Raw genomic sequence first — 16,557 nt, forward strand, 5'->3', positions numbered from 1 at the left:
ATATCATCACCCCCACCCGAGATTGGGTACATAGCCCCAAGTGCGATAGGAGAAGGATCGTTGAGTGCGAGAGGAACTGACCTGAAAAATAGGATAATGGCCAAGCTTGAAACCTGGATACCCCGTAGCCGGCTACCAAGATTACGTGAAGTACCCTCAGAAGGTCTGCTAGATGATGTTAATGCAGCACTACGGGCAATACCTACAACCACGATATATATATATATATATATATATATAAGCACCCAGCACGCCCCTGCGGGCGGTTTATCCTTCAAGCTCGGGTCCTCTACCAGAGGCCTGGGAGCTTGAGGCTATATATATATATATATATATATATGTATGTGTGTGTGTGTGTGTAAATACTGTAATATACTGTAAATAGTAGGTAGTTACAGTAAATGGCAGTTATTTACAGTGCATATCTGTAGTAACCTTGCACTGTATGAAAAGAAGTTTCCAGAGACCACTTGTTAGATTTATAGACTGACAGGAAGTGTGAGCTGGCTTAAACGTGTATTTTTAATTGCACAGCTGACCTTAAAATAGCATGTGAGTGACTCTTTCTAACTTCATGTTTCACGCCAAACACGCAAACCAGCTTCTTTTCCTTGTTTTGCCTTAGTTTCCTTCTCCCTGTACAGCTGCCTCCAGATATTTCTTGCCAGTACTTAAAAAGGATTAGGTGAAAGTCCAACATCTGATGCCAAATATTAGGTTGCAGCTCCTTTTGCACCATTCCCACCTCCAGTGTCTAAATTTTTTGCTGTAACCTGGCTGCTTCCTATTACACTTTTTCCATCTCGTCCTTGGTGATCATATGTCATATATACACCTATATGATTTTTGTACAGTTAATATGATCTATACTGAAATCCTGGGATACATCAATCCATCTGTATTAGAGGGGAATTAGCCTTTGAGCTGTAACTGAGATTTAATGCTTTTTTCTTAGATTACAACAAAGACCTTTAGCCCAGCTGATATATATCTGTATACATACAGAGTCACAACTGAGCACACAATGTTTGGGGTTAAGCAGCGTGTCTACATGGTAAGTTCAAATAGTTATCTAAAACAAACTTGGCATAAAAATAGAATCAGTGTCTTACTTACTGTCCTCTGCAGTTCCGTTTGAATGATGGTGATATAATCACTTCTGATGTTATCAAGTTGTACACTACCACAGGACAGAGAGAGAGGTAGAAGAAGGAGAACAAGGAAACTGATGCAAAAAAGAGGCTTAAGGTTTAGGGTCAGAGTGTGGGGGATATAGGGAGAGAAAGAGTGAGACAGAAACATAGCGGTCAGCCAAAAAATCTAAAACATATTTGCATAAAAAGCATTTTAAACAACCAGCTGTGCCCTCCTCTGTGAAATGCACAGGTGACTTTCAAATCTGGAAAGACTGCACATCGTGAGTTATGCACAAGAAAAACAATGCATGCTGCTGATTACTTAACCCGATATGTCTCGACTATGTGTAGGAGACAGAAGAGTTACATTTTTTTTTTCCAAATGAGGTTGAAGATACGTTGCACTACATGTGTAGCAATAGGGTTTCTAATCAAGTATATGTGGGTGCATGACAATGTCCCTTTGATCACAGAAGAGCGATTACTACTGTTAGGATTAATGATTAAAAAGGTAACGAGTTCTTTTATAGTCGAATTAGATTTGTGTGTGTCACGGATGGAATCTTTCGCTGAATTTCGTAAAACATGTCCCGCCTGTTAGTGTTTTATGAGCAAATCTTAATCTCTCCAGATTTAAGTATATTTACCAAAGTGTCACATTAAACGTAATGAGCTAAAATGACACAGTCTTAAATGAAGCCTTGAGGAGTTTGTAACACTGACACTCGGTGGCAGAAGTTTTCTCATGGATTAAGTATTTCTTCAAAACAGGTTTCTGTTGTTTTCGGACAGAGTTCAGTTCAGTTCCGAAATTTGTGGCCAACCCTTCCAGCAATGAATGAAATGCTGAAATGTTCATTCAGTCTTGACATTTTAACAGCAAATGAGGAACCTCCGTCACACTTGACAATAAATTACATTTAGGACAATTTGGTTCCCAGGCACCACGATTTAGTGTCTCCAAAGCTGAGATCATTCTTATTCTGCTTACAGCTCTGGTTGCATGATAGACAAAGAAAATACTATATACATTTTTCAGTTCATACTAATGCACCTAACATTTTTAAACCACAGCCAAACACTGCAAAAAAAGCAAAAGCAACAATCAAATAATTGTCATAATGTTACACATAAACCTACTACACAGAGTTGCAAGTAAAGATTTGTGAACCTGTTGAATTACCAGCATTACTTAATGAAATATTTCTAAAATTTGATCTATTTAATTATAACATTCCTATGCTTCTTTCATAGAACTTTGTCGATATTTCCACCTGTAAAATTTCTTTGTACTATTTTGAGATCTCTTCAGGGAGTACAAGCCACTGAGACCCTGAAGTAGAAAAGCAACCCTAAAACATGATGGTCCCTCCACCGTGCTTCACAACTCAGATGAGGCTTTGCTCCAAGTGTAGCGCTGGGATTTTAGCTTCAGTTTCACCTCAGAGGTGAGCCGTAGAAGTAGTAAGGAAATAGCACTAGCATTTCTCTCACACGTGAACACATGCTTTAGCAAATTGTAAAGATTTCTGCACGTCTTCTACTATTGCCCTTGTGTTTTAGTTCACCTGTTCAGGATTGTAGATCATTTTCTTGAAATGATCCTTTCAAGTAGTAACAAATCATGAATTTTCTGTATTTTACAGGTAATTTATTTTTACTGTTGAAACGCAGGACTTTAAAAACCTTTGAGACATTTTTCATCTTTTTGCATCTTTTCAATGCAGTTCCTCAAAGGTCCTGTGAATGGTGACACACCAATAGTTTTTCAGAAGAGCCACACTGACATTATAGACTTTGTATCCCTCGATTAATAGGGAGGGGCACCTCCACAACTATGCTCCAAATCTTATCTCCTTGACTGGAATAACTATGACGAAGTACCTTTAGAAGCAGCCATGAGTGGACACAAAAAGTTTCTTTATTTCCCATTTAGTCAGAGACTTTGACGATGATCCAACTACATTTTACAAGTCACGAAAGCAAAACTCCTGGTAATTCCAGTAGGTTCACAGAAGTTTCTCCTTGAACTGAAATATTGATAGTACATTGACGCAAGCGCAATTCTGAGTTACTGTGACTGTACTCAAAAGTTTTCATTCAACACTACTTTAAACTTCCCTCGATTTCAGAGAGGAGTTTGCACATTTTACTTGACTATACATGTCTATGTACTTTTTTTTTTTAAAAGAAAACAAATCATGTTAATGCTATTTAATACAATGCAAAGCAACTGCTCCACATACTATTAAGAAGTTAGAAATTGACACACTTTTAACTAACCAAACAATTAAAATGAGCAGGTACTAGTCAAGTACTGAACTCCACACTCTATTCAGTAGGATCACTTTACTTTTTTAGTCACCTGTACTCTAACTGAAATCTTGTTTTTGACTTGGGTTCTAGCGCAGTCAATGTGTTCTTTCTGTATGGAGTTTATTAACATATGTATAGGTTTGCGCGTGTTTATACGAATGCATGATTTGGTATCTTACTGAACTTAAACTTGAGTGGGATTTCAAGAAGTCTTTCATTAATCTACCAATTCCTGTAAGCCATGAGCTAATTCCCGTAAATCCTATTTCTATTTCAGTTTCCTTATTACTGGCACATGGGAAGTTATTAGCACGGAATTCCCCTATGTGGAAAACTCTGAAGTCTCTAAACAGTAAATGCGCCAGTCGCTCGTCGGAGAAGGCAGTGAGACGGATGCGCGTGTAGTCAGCTCCCGGTAAGTTTCGAATACGCTAGACTACGCTGCTTTACCTGGTACTGGCTTTGCATGTTTGCATTTTCATTCATGCATTAACACTGACCTGATATCAGCGCTAACTTGTCACCGATTTAATGGTTTTAAGTGAGTTTAATTCAGTGCGTCACCATCGTAGGCCATTTGCGTGTACCTAAGTGGCATGCTTTATTACTTACCATTGGTCATTCTTCATTCATATTCACCTCGGGCTAATGTTGGAAGCGGGCAGTATCGAGTGCGTCTTCATTGCTGCTGAAATTCTTCAAAGTTATGGCTTTACAGTTTGAAACTATACGTGTTCGTCCTCCCTCTATTCCCGCGGTTCTTGTGGCTTTTGAGCGAAGGAATCACGCAGGAATCACGTCCTGCCTTACGCAGCATGTGACATTACTTCCGTCCTCGCTAAGGTTTCACTTTACTTCAACATAAATTAACGTGTAAAAAAAAAAAAAAAAAGATTCAACCTCGAAATAGCAAAATGTACGCTGACGCCAAAGGTTGCTGTGACAGAGTGGAGGTAAAGAGTGCAGGATGCGTGCACGTTGTTTAGCTCATGCTGTGGGCAGGCTTTCATGTTTTCGTGAAACTGCCAAATATAGCTCCAAGCTGATGGACCTAATATTTAATCTGGCAAATCCGAGTAGTGCACGCTATCAGTAATTTGCCCTCCTTATTTCTTGCGTCTATGGCATGTTAGTCATTACCTTCTGTACCCAAATGTCACACGTGTTCATCTTTAAACGTTTCCACTTTGTCCATTCATTCATTCATGTACTATGAAAGCACTATGCAGAAAATGTTACTGAGAAGAATCTGCTGTGTCACAAATGTTCCCAGAGGCTATATGCGCGTTGATTTTCATGGTCGACTACTTTTTAAATGTATCTATTAAAAGTATCTACAGTAGTTATGCTACCTCCCTACATAATTCAAATCAAATCAAATCAAAATCAAATCAAATCAAATCACTTTTTATTGTCACATCACATGTGCAGGCACACTGGCACAGCACATGCGAGTGAAATTCTTGTGTGCGAGCCCCACAAGCAACAGAGATGTGCAAACACAACAACACAAACGAGCAAAATACAAGAATGGCCAACCTGAAACTAATAAATATATGTACAATATATAATAGTGTATGCATTTCTGGATGTGTATACTAAATATTTTCCTACGTGTGTGTGTGTGTGTGTGTGTGTGTGTGTATACACATTTTTACAAATTAAATAGTAAAAAAATAAAATAATAATAATAATAATAAAATATATAAAATATACAGAGTTGAATATGTGCAAAACAAGTGGCATTTATATACAGTATGTAGTGCATAATGTTGAAGTTCCAGTAGTGAAGCTGAGGTGTCTATGACGTGTTCAGCAGTCTGATGGCCTGATGGCCTAATTCTCAGTGTAGTCAATTACAAGTGAACTTTCTGGAACAGACATTTCCCTTTTTGCTAAAGTCAAAACTATATTTTCTTTTTTCCCATTTCTCTCTCTTTTTTTAAACTTAATATGCTTTTAGAGCTTTCAAATGCACATCCAGTCCATTATAACCTATATGGACATACCGCATAATGCATGTGAATAGATTGATTTTGCAAAAAGACAGAGAAGATAGGCATAGTATTGTCAAACAATTATTCTCCTACCCTTCAAGCCTGCGTGGCCAAGAAGTAGAAGACTATAAATACGATCTGTGAAAAGCAGATATTAAAGGTACTGTCATGGATTTCCCCAAAAATATACTGTCAGGATTAAAGATTTGGTAAGGCCACGTGACACACAGCAGTTCTGAATAAGCTAAATAATAAAAAACAAAAGCACATTTTGCCATATGCACCCCAATATATAATCCACCTGAGATGCTTTGTTCCATTGTAAACAGGTGGGAGGGGGCAACAGCTGAGGCTCAAAATGGATTTACCACACAAAACAATTTTAACACAGAACTTGTTTAAACTCGTTGGGGGGTAGCATCTTTCACTCTGTCTAAGATTAGATCTCTGCAATGATGATTTTTTTTTTCTAATGCAGCCAGGTCAAAGGTTAACTCTGTAATATGTAGCATTTCAGGTCACGCACCCAACTTATTCGGAATTGTTGCAAACAAATCTCTTTATATAACAAAGCATGGCAAAAACTGTGGGAAAAAACTACTTGCACAATCGATTCCCACAGTTTTGTTTTGTGTTTTTTGCTGCAACCTTAACAATGCTCCACTTCCTAACCAGTTGGGTTTGGTTTGTTGAGTTTTGTTTTTTTTTTTGTTTTTTGTTTTTTTTTTTAAGGATGAATTGCAGAAACACTTAAAAGAAAAAGGACTGAATTTCTTGCAAACTCTTTCACTTGACTCTATTTTGACAGTGGCGCTGCCTGTTACCAGTAAGAGTTTATCTAGCCCCAGTAATAGTGTTTTTCTGGCTTTTTTAAAGTAAAGGAAAATATGTGTGGGTGCACGTGTCTGCTACAGTGGTGGAATTGACACTAATTAAAGACATCCATCAGATTATGACAGTGTTGCCAGGCAGCAATGCATCGTGGGACCTCACCAGTGCATCCAAGACAGCAATCAAAGACGCTGATGATGTTCCGCAGCAAGATTCATCTTGTTTCTGTTGATTCACTGACAAACTATGTGTGGGATAAACCGAGACACACAATGTCATATGTTTTTAAATCATTACGTTTCCGTCAATAAAGTTGCTTAAAGTCGTCGCCTGCAGTCAGCTGCAAGTCGAAGCGTTTCATTTTACGAATCCTTCATTTACATTAAGGTTGCACATCAAGCACTGCAGCAAGTGCATTAAGGACTTCGGGTGTTTGTTGTGGCTACAATGACGTTCTTACTGCTTGAGGAATGCAGTCAAGTATTTCATGCATGCTGGACAGGATTTATTTACTGTCCTTTTAGACACCTGCACCCAACTAGACCAAATCACTTCCTTCTTACGGGAAATTGTTTACTGGTAAAATGGAAAAAAGCTAATCAAGCATGATTCAGGCCTTCTAGGATCTTGGAGCAAAGATAAAGCTGTCTTAGAAAAATACAAAGGTGGCAGCTTTTGTGAGTAAATCATAGTGTGAGAATAAGAAAAGAGTTATATAAATGTTAAAGAAAATACTCCTCAGGATTAGCGAGTTTTAATTAAAAAAAATTTTTTTTTGCAATTAGTTTTTCAGGCTGATGTCTTAGAGTACAATGAAAAATATCAACAAGCGTAGTGGGGGAGTTTCAAAGTGTTGCACTCAAGGCCTTTGCAAAAAAAGTGCATAAAATGCAAGATCTTGTTCTTACAATACTGCATGTGGCTTAATGTGCTTAAAGTGTGCTGTTGAAATCTGCCTTGTAAAAAGGGGTAGGTTAGTCACTAGAAGTAATTAATCACGTTCTTCTTAAAAAAATATTTCCACACCTGTCAGATCTGCGGGGAGATAGTGGCTTTTTCTCTGTGTTGTCGTTTACCTGATTTGGATCATCAAAGGTCCACACCAGTGTTTTTGCTTGTTTTAGCTCACTTCACAGCATGCACTGTATGCTGACCTTGATAGATTTGCTTTATTGTACGATATGCATATTTTTGGCATCACATCACTGAAGTATAAAGCGTCCGTGGGAAAGCTAAGGGAACACTGTGATCCTTTTGCTGAAGTTCACGTGTGGCCTTGCCCAGATGAAAGAATGGATGTGTCACACACTGTCAGTCACCAAACAGAAACCAAGGTGGAGTAAGGAACGTTGCATTCTCCATGTTTAGGTAAATAAAATTTTCAATTTTTATTCAGCATTGTTAGCAAACATAAGGCTTAAGGTAAACTCTGAGTCTGGTAGTTAGATTGTTGCTTTATTATTTTCTTGTCAGATTTTGGGGATCATTTTGGTTGTGTTTCCTCTTTAATTGTAACGCATATTTTTAAAAATGCAATAAGGCTGCATGCTAATTGGACCTAATGCTTTTGCTTTTGTCTCTCATGACGTGTACATGCGAATATTACGTGACCTGTTGCATGCAATCTTATCTAGTCATTCTGTGTTTATGCCGCTATCTCCGTCTGACAACTATTGATGAATTGCTGCAGTTACTGCACCATTAAACAAATTTAATGTAAACATCAGAGTCATTTATTCCATTTTGCTCTTTATTGCAGTCTCAGTCTCTTTTTGCATGCATACCCGCATGTACTGTGGCCAGTTTTCACAGTGAAAGACTGACATGAGGGTGTGACTTTCACACACATCCTGGAATACACGGTTGCTTAATATTCCTAAATGAAAACCGATTACTGACAGCATTTCTTGTAAAACTGTGTCACAACACATTTTATGAATGAAAGTGCAGACAGACTATAGAGTTGTGATTTTTTCTTTTTTTTAAAAAAGAAAAGGAAAAAAAAGAAGAGAGAACTAAAAACAGGAACTTGGTTTAACTTGTCTGAAAGACTCATCTTGTGGGGTTTTCTGTTACCGTATGCTACATTTTTACATCCTCCGTTTTAGGGAAGTTCTTTGATTATAGCACTCTCACTAACCGAGGCAACTCTTTGCTTCTTCAGTTCTCCAGCAAAACAGTAACAAGAAAAAACACGAGTTAGAATTCTAGGGCCATTATTTTACAGATTACATGAAAGTGTAATGCATTTGTGTAGAGTTTATGTGTCACTTGTAAAGAGTGCAGAGAGTGCTAGAAATGTGTGACATGACAATGAACACGCATGTTAAAACCGGTTCCAGCTGCCTTCACATGGGTAATAAATTAAAATCATAATTAATAGAAAGTGTCTTACTTTTAGCTGCACATCAAACAGCTCGCTGTGCATGTGTCAGGATTATTTAGGTTTATTGTAGCCCTATACATATAAACAAGGTTAAGGTAATATGTGTGGAACTTTTTAGTATTTCATATTATATTCATTTTACAAAACTCAAATTATTATTGTTGTTGTTGTTGTTGTTATTTTAATAATTTTAAAAGTATATTCACAAATATTGCCGTGAATATTACTCAGTCTTTTGTTAGAAGTAAATAGAGACATGTTGGCATATTTCTTTCTTTTTTTCATTTTATTAATGCTCCCATCTACATTTTAGACATACAGATGGGAAATATGTCTCGGTTCTGATTCACCTCTCGGACTCTCTTCCTTTCTCTCCTTTTTCTAGCCTTCTTTGTTTGTGTCTGTTATGATCAGTATTACTGTAGGTGGACTGCTACTGTTGCTACTTCTGGACTCGCCCTGTGGTCTCAGCAGGCAGACAAGAATTTTTGGCACGACATCCTGGGTTGTGGCCACTTGTCCCCTGAAACCTCTGTCATAGTTTTCAGCAATACTGGACATCCTGCTTCTTTTAATGCATTACTTGCTCAGTAGGAAGAGAAGAAAACAAAAGCCCTCCACGGGAAAACAGTGTACAGGTAACATGCAGAGGGTGCTAGTTGGATTCTGGTTACCTGACCTGGTCCTGCCAGGCCTGCACTCGCTGAGGCCTGTAATATGGAGAGATCAGATGGATTATCTGTTCTCTCTATATTGCAGTTTTTCATTAATGTAATGAATAAGTTGTTATTGATATCGTTGTTGTCATAGCAAAAATACCAGAAATACCACACACACCCAGACACACACTTGCAAACACACACACACACACACACACACACGTAAACAACTTCAGCTTAACAGCACAGCTGCATCCACAGTGGTTTAGTCTGTAGTTTTGTCAAAGTTCTTTTTTTTCTATGATCTATGTGCAGATTTGTTTCTCGTATGTATTTGATGCCACATGAGAATATTTCCTGATGATAGTGGTGGAGAGTCGATCCAAAATCCCTCACAGGTTTTCGGTTGTGTTCCAGACAAATCCAGTGACGTCACATCATTTTCATACTGGCAATGGGAGCGTTTACATCCAAGAGAACACCCGCATCAGGATAAAAGCATGCCTCCAAACTGCATAGCAGAGTCACTGAATCACCAGGCTTCAGATTTTCCTTTTATTTGTCACCTATCTTCAAACACTAGAGAGGGAGCAGCAAATGGGCTGAACAATACAATTAATGCTTGTGCACTACTTTAGACACGCCGCTGGCATCATCTCGGCCTGTTTACTTCCAACTTAAGTCTCATCTCTAAATTTCTTCACTTTAGTCCCCTCATCCTGCTTTCTTCACTTCTGCAGTGTGCTAAATACATGCTCCACCTCGGTCTTCAGGATCCCCTTCAGGTCCGTGTTCTTTCAGCTCTCAAGAGGCGGATGGGCAGGGACCAATCCGTGTCATCATCTTCTTAAGGAAGTCATTGCAGTTTTTTCGTAGCCGACTTCAAGAACGTGATGCCAAACTTGTCCTTCTCGTAACTCAGCACAGACTATGTGAGTTCTTTTCCAAGATCAGCAAGAAGAGGGCACGCTGTTTGGTTTTAGTTCCAATAAAGCTGTTTCCTTGTACCTCATAGTCCATTTGAATAAAACCTGTTTGTCTCTGAGCTTCCCGTGCATTAATAAAGTCAGGCATTGTTAAAACACTGTGTGGGTTTTTCTCTCCCAACAAATGCTGGTGGGTTACTTTGGTCACATTTTTGACCGAATAAAAGACAATAATGGCATTGGATACATGGTTTAAAATATGCCTGTTTGATGGTAACTGTGAGAGTCCACTGTAGGTGAAATGTATTTCAACACAGGGCAAATCAGCACTTCCTGCAACGAGTGGACTTTAACACACTTCGCGGGCATGCCAGGGACATGACTGTACACTGTGGCACGCCACCCAAAAAAACAGAAGAAAGAATTATGCAATGTTTTATGTAAAACATCTCTAGGGACACAACCATGGTAAATATTTTGCATGTAATTGACAAACTACTTCTAAGCCTCTGTTAACAGAGCCAGCATGACCTTTAAGCTGCAAACGTAATGCTTAAAGCAATGTCATTCCTTCAATCCACAGCTGGCCACTCAATCAGCCAATTTAATCCTCCAAAATATGAATCTGTTTAAATTTGCAACATTAACACGTGTCGTTATCTTTCACAAATCTATATCAGAGACGCAAACATTTGAATATGAATGGTTTTTAACTTATTTGGGTGACAAATAAGTTCACTGGCTCCACCTAGTGGTAAATCTTTAAACCTGCATTTCTGCGTTCCATTCGTGATCCTCTGGGAGCGGAAGTAAGAGGCAGAAGACAAACTGAACTCATCCTATTCACCTTGTTTTTGTTTTTTTATATATATATTTTTTAACTTCTCCAGCTTCACCAAAATCGGTTTCTGGTCTTTAAACAGACTGGTAAGCAGCAGGCAGAGATATTCAGAAGAATAAAGGCAAATCTTTTGCAATATGTAAGAGATTTTAGTGTTTAGCGTTTAAATTCCATTTTGGCTTACAGCATGGGATGATAGTGCAACTTAGTTTTGCCCATATGTGCAAGATGAAGACAACAAATTCAAAACGATTCCATATGGCGTTAGAGCGCATAAAGAACACACAAAAAAGAAAAGCATGCGAACAGGCATAGGAAGTGAAATATTAAAACATTTTGTGGTAACTTGACAAAAGTGGAACACATATGCAGACCAGTAGCTACAATAGAAAGTTGATCTATGCTTTTAATTAAACATAGACTTGACTGAAGTTCAGCAAATAAAGTTGTTAAAAATATTAAAATGGATTGAAAAGAACAGAACAGTTTCCAGTATTGAATTTCCCAACTCTGCCTGTTTATGATGACACCAGCTGCTGTCTGGGAGAAATGTGGCTGTCTGCAGTGACGAGAGAACACCATCCTCCCTGTCTTTCTGACGTAGCTGCGAGATGAAGCTAATGAGAGGTGAGTCAGTGGCTGTGCTTGTTAATAATTTCAAAAAATCTTGCTCAGATGCTATTAACACCCCCCCCCCCCCCCCCCCCCCCCCCACACACACACATACTGACAATAAATAAACAAAAAAATAGATATTTGGGATCGATATCCCGAGTCACCGTTTGGCCAAAATCCTTCACTTTGATTGACAATTAATTTAAAAAATAAAATAAAATAAAAGAGCACCTTACATGATGTCAGGCTTACCTGCATTTGTCATGGGGATGAATCTCAAACTGCATTTACTACTTACTTTCACTGAGCAATGTTGACTATTGCTCTGCCATCTGATTAAATTCAAATAAAAGAATTAAAGAAGTAAATGTGTCTGGTATTGGTAGATAAGCTCTTATTTGTTGAGTTCAGTTCAATTTGTAACTGCTTATTTGTCTTCAGGGGAAAAGTACAAGACATTTAAAAAAATAATAATCACAATAAATACATAATGATACTACTGCACAACAGATTGTCATTATATATATATATATATATATATATATATATATATATATATATATATATATATATATATATATATGTTGTCTATTCTAAAGCCATTCAAAAGACCAAAAACAGGCATTAAAGCCCCACAGCTCATTAGGGTGAGTTTTAAATCTGCATTTTTATTTTTATCTCACCACCAAAACAGCATCCTGACCCAAACATTACAGTCATTAAACTAATGTGGGTAGTTTAATTTCTTTGCACTTCTTCTGAAAAAAGGAACTTATGCCACAACTGTTGTTGAAGAAAAAATTGTATTTAATATAAAATATTATGAACTGGAGAGTTACGATACTGCCACACATTAAACTTATGCGATCTAAAATAAACTTATAATATGGAAATAAATGCAAAAGCCTTTACTTATGAATAGTGATGTGGTGGTATACATCTATTAATACAGTTTTGACATTTCAACACTGAAAAAGAAATTAGGATCACGTCGGCTAATTAGAGCTATTTCTCACAACTGACTTCTTAAACAGACAGAGAAAAAAAAATCAAAAGAATGAAAGGAAGAAGGTGGAAGTTAATTAGAAGCCAGATAAAGAACAAAGATGAAATAAAAGGTTCAGTCCTCATCTCAGTCAATCCAGGACAATTAACTCATGATACAACTACACATCTGAGAAATACTCCGTTTTTTCTGGCGTTGGGAAACTTATACGACGCAACAGCAGGAAAGGAAAAGGGGACCGACGCGAGGTGATCATCATCATAACCCCCAAAGGGACCTGGTTGCCATGGAGCGTGTGTGTGCAGCAGCAGTGGGATTAAGGGTCTCATTTAGATTTTGGGTTGCTTTAGGATAAGAGTTGGTTTTGGGCATACATATGATCGGAGATGGTGGGACACAAGAGACGAGGGAATAAAGGGCGTTTTATGGAGGAGGTTTCAACTGAATGGTACACTTGACGCAAGAGATGATTTTTAATACGAGATTTCGATTCCCAACACCTTCCTACCACACGTCAACCTGAAGATGGCGCTCTATATCTGTCTATTAACAGAGAACTGCACGTGCGCGCGCATGTGCGAGTGAGCGCGAGACCGAGACGGAGGGCTGCTGTCTGCCTCCTCTCCTCTCCGGTGGTGTTGCCTCCCTGTCGCTGCAGTGCATTGCTGCTCGCTCGCCCACTCTCTCTCTCTCTCTCTCTTCCTTCCTCGCTTTTGTACCTTGCCTCTTCCTCCTTCTCACCCGTCTCTTCCACATCCCTCTCATCCTCCTCCCTGCGGATGCCTCAGCCTTGCACCCCCGCCCCAGCATCCCGGCAAATGGTTGTTCCATCCCCGGCAACTCTGGACGCAGGACGCAGCGAAAAGGCTCACAGCTCCGTTCTGATTTGAGCACACTGCGGATTGACTTGAAAGAGGGGCGGACCAGGGACAGTAGGGAAACGAGGAGACGCCTGACAGTGGCCAGGATCTCATTTCGGTAAGTCTTCGCGTTATTTTCCCCTTTACAGTATCGGGCAGAGAGGTGGAAGCTGTCGGGTCCACAGACGCCCGTGCTTTCTGGTCCTTCATTTTAGTACGACTTGCATATTGGAGGAATGCGCAGGGGGTGTGAAGATGACTTTTGGGTTCCTTCGTGTATGTTTTTATGAAACTGGTTGGCTGAGTTAAATATGATGTCCTGCTTTTAACAGCGAGCTTACTGTGAAGCTCATCGCAGGAACAAGACTCCTGCTGTGCAAAGATCACCCAACACATAACAGATATTTGGCACCAGCTGGCTGCTGACCTAAATTCACCACTGGTTGTGCGTAAAAGTACTCCAAAGGTGCAAAAAGGCACCGTGTCAACAAAAGAGATAGAGGTGCTCTTTATTTGCTAGACTGCTGAAAGTCAAAACCAGAAATAAAGTTTTTATATTCTTCATGCTGTCTGGACTTTACTGCGTTTTACTTCTAAATCAATCGACTTTTTTTCCCTTCTTTTTTGGAACTCCCCTTTTTCTGTAAGTTTCTGGCTCACCAGAGGTAATAAAAAGATAAGAGTATGGGTGAGACTATATACCTTTTCCACAGCCATACTTGTGCTTTGATCAATAGACATTTGCAGGAGGGGGATTGGGCGCTGGCAGTTTGTCAAGGGCATACAATATATCAAGCAGATGATGTGGAGGAGAGCAGGAGGAGGGCTGGGCTGCTGGTAGGCATGCTGTGGATGCATGTTCAGGCTGCTGCAAGTCAACTCTTGGGCAGGTGCATGATGGACAACTAACATAAGGATGTACAAGGATTGAAAAAGTGCTAGTATTTGCTCTGTCGCATCAAAGCCCCCGTTGCTGCAAAAGTACAAAAAAAAAGAAACAAAAAAACTTTTGAGATCTGCAGGTTTAGGCAGCTTCCTCTGTGGCCAGGTAAGCAGCCTTGTGACAATTCAGTCTCCTCTAATTCCCCTCAAACTGACTGAAGAATAAAGGAATATATTTTTCCTCACATACGCCCTACATGGATGGCAGCCTCAATCTGTTTCAGCCAGCACTTTATCCACTTTTCCAGTACTTTAAGAAATGACAATACAACATTCCTCTTCCCCATGAGCTGCACATCCTCAGGAAGTAGATTTTTTTAAATGTATTTATTTATTTTTACTGTTGAAGGATAAGAAGCATTAGAAATGATCTATCACTGTGGGAACTCTCTCAACAGTTCCTGCGCAATCTCCATCCTTCACATACACACAGATACTGACACATGCTCCATCCCCTCTAAGTTTTCTAAAGATTAGCTTCTTTTATGTCCAGTGAATGTCTCCAGTGGCCATGAAAAGCCTCGTCCTTCATCGCGGACACAGATTAGGCTAATTCACACAGCAGCACAGGCCTAATGCCTAATCACTATGCTGCGCTGGCAGAACAGAACAGTCTTTATACTGTGGTCGCCCAGAGAGGGAGGGAAAGACAGCGAAAGAGAGCAAAGGGGGGAAGCTAGCCGCCGGTGCCTATTGATCGGACGGAAGGGCTTCTGTCTGGCAGGCGTCCACAGGATGAAGTGCTGACGACAGTCCAACAAGCTGCCACGATGAGCTGGCCTTATACGTAGTGCTGATGTGAATGGAAGAGTTTGAATTATAGTTATGCTCTCTTTAGCAGAGCTGGGTCAGGGAAGATTGGAAAAGAGTGTATGTGTTAAGAGTTTTTTTTTTTTTATCATCAGAATGTGCAAGTTGGTTGTGCAAAGCAGTGATAATGCAACAGATAAACAGGTGAACAGGTGCCATATTGCCATATTGAGACTTTCAGACTTGGGCATTCACTAAGCACAGCAAACAGGCTATTGTAAACCACATCAGGTATGTTTTTTTCCCCACATGGTGTGCCCGAGGTCAATTCTGTGCACATGAAATGAGTGAAGACCAGGATCAAGACAAGCAGAAAGGAACTCTCAGTGGCATGTGCTTTGATATTTGACCAAGTGTGTCAAGTCTAACAGGACGCGATATAACGAGTGTTGTCTGTTGACTTTGCAATGTAAAATTTTGGTGTCAGCAATAAAATGTTGCTTTCTATTCTTACTTTAAAATGAATATTGAGACAGAGGTGTCTGAGTAGGATGACACTTTCCATCTTTTTTTCCTTCACCTGCTTCAGAACCTTTCATAATTCATGTGACTCGGGCAGCGAGACAGCGTACTGAGCTCAGACACTGTCTGACACCAGTAGTACCTACAGCACCTGTCAACTCACAAGAAAATGAATCTGTTAGAGGTCCAGGGGTTCTGTTCTACACTTAAATCTGACCTTTGACCTCCATATTAAAGTAGGCAAGATGAAAAAGCTGTCAAAACATTTCCTCACAGTAGTAGACAGTGTTTGTCTCCTCAACAGGGAACTGCTTACATACATGACTGAAAGTGAGATTAAATGCTTGTTTCCTTTCTCCTTCATTCCTCCTGCTGAATAAATATAGCTTCATACTAAAGGTGGTCCCTCTTTGAGGTGTAACAAAAGCCCCGATGCTGAATGGCAGCTGTGTTGTGCGTGTGGTTTACACCTATACATTCTGCAAAAAAAGAAAAGAAAAGCAAAAGACAGATAAATATGGAACATGAAGGAAAAAAACATGCATACGTCCCCTTAAATTCAGAACCTTTCAGGCCTCAGGCAATTAGCTGACAGTTGATATACACTTGGCATCGATTCATTTGCATATTCATGGGAATAGGGTCGGTGCTAATTGGCAGCCACACTGTGCTCATCGATCAGATAACTTGATGCTCGTGGTGGCGACTTGATGCTTATGAGCTCGTTTAATAACATAAAAAACACCGATGGGCCTCCGCTAATGGACAAT

The 16,557-nt window shown here is 39.4% G+C and overlaps 1 protein-coding gene across 4 annotated transcripts in view; it reads left to right on the top strand.

Moving 5' to 3' along the window:
- Window positions 1–13,345: 13,345 nt before the first annotated feature.
- Window positions 13,346–16,557, top strand: part of ctnnd2a (catenin (cadherin-associated protein), delta 2a) — a 283,916-nt gene continuing 280,704 nt past the window's right edge. For all 4 annotated transcript variants that reach the window (XM_086305983.1, XM_086305978.1, XM_086305982.1 and 1 more), the window contains exon 1: window positions 13,346–13,691. The gene's annotated coding sequence lies outside the window, so the exon portion shown is untranslated. The remainder of the gene's footprint in view (window positions 13,692–16,557) is intronic.

The sequence above is a fragment of the Aulonocara sp. 'chitande type north' Nkhata Bay genome, linkage group LG9 (assembly GCF_057382095.1).
Source record: "Aulonocara sp. 'chitande type north' Nkhata Bay isolate Kocher_YH1m ecotype deep benthic linkage group LG9, A_spYH_male_GT1.1, whole genome shotgun sequence".
NCBI lineage: Eukaryota > Metazoa > Chordata > Actinopteri > Cichliformes > Cichlidae > Aulonocara > Aulonocara sp. 'chitande type north' Nkhata Bay.